The sequence below is a fragment of the Populus euphratica genome, unplaced genomic scaffold (genome assembly GCF_000495115.2).
Source record: "Populus euphratica unplaced genomic scaffold, PopEup_1.0 scaffold1076.1, whole genome shotgun sequence".
NCBI classification, from domain to species: Eukaryota; Viridiplantae; Streptophyta; class Magnoliopsida; order Malpighiales; family Salicaceae; genus Populus; species Populus euphratica.
Genome location: NW_011500463.1, coordinates 147,501 through 148,826, shown reverse-complemented (window position 1 = coordinate 148,826; position 1,326 = coordinate 147,501).

Genomic DNA, 1,326 nt, shown 5'->3' with positions numbered 1-1,326 from the left:
ACATGCATTCATGGAAAAGCAAGAGGCAATCAACACTCAACTGACTCAAAGCATAACAGATTTTAAAGATACTCTTGTGAAATTCACATCTGCTCTCAATTTTTAAGAGAAACGCAAGTTTCCATCTCAACCACAGCAAAATCTCAAGGGGTAATACAATGCAAATATAAGTAGTTCTGAAAGCCAACTCATAGATCAAGTCAAATCAATCATTACTCTTCGTAGTGGTAAGGTTATTTAAAAACCAATTCTTGAACCTTATGAGAAAGATGATGAGTCAATCTCTGAGGGTAAGGAAGGGGTTGGATCTGAGCATTGCAAAGAAAAGACTGATTCCCCACAAGCACTTCTATTTGCTCATGCTATGACCAAACAGGAAGAAATTGATGATGAAAAAGGCACCAAAAATCTTGATGTGGATCATTTGTCAAAATTAACAATAAATTTGACATCTGACATCACACCAATCGATGATTACTTTCCTAACGACTCCTTACTTTCTCTTAGTTCAATGCTTTGGTTTGCCAAAAATATCAATTTTCTTGCTTCAACATTTTTGCCAGCTTACTAGAGTACCAAAAATAAAGGAAAGTTTTTGAGTGATATACAAAAATTTTATTATAATAACCCTTACTTATTCAAATATTGTCCTGATCAAATATTTCAAAGATGCATTTCTGACAATGAGGTAAGTAGTGTCATTAAATTTTATCACTTTAAGGCATGGGGGGATCATTTCTCGTTAGAAAAAGAAATGCAAAAATCTTAAAAAGTGGATTTTATTGGCCACCATTGATTACAACGAGCATGAATCACGATGAGAAGAGATGAGAGAGAAAAGGATAGAGAAAAAAAAAGAAAATGAGAGAGATTTAAGAGACATACTAAAACTTTAATTCCAGCGTAACCTATATCATAAAAAAATCTTGATAAGATAAATTCAACGATATTAAAAAATATTTCTAATGATAATCAAAGTGGACCACACTTTTCATCCAAAGACAAATGAGTAATTACAATAAAAAGAAAAAAAAACTCTCGAAAGCATGACAAATTCTGATTATGACACCACTAATATTGTAAAAAATATTTCGCTATGATAAATCTAATGATATCAAGAAATATCACCAACGATGATCAGAGTGCATCACACATTACAAACAACTCACTTGTCTTTTGCAAAGACTATAACTCACTTCAATCATTATTATTGATAATATTAATGGTACCATTTTGAAGTCCAAATTATTGCAACAATAGAGAATCCTGAATCTGTCCTCCAGCCCAAGCACTGTTCAGTATTTTGGCCATATCTGGAGTTCTAGA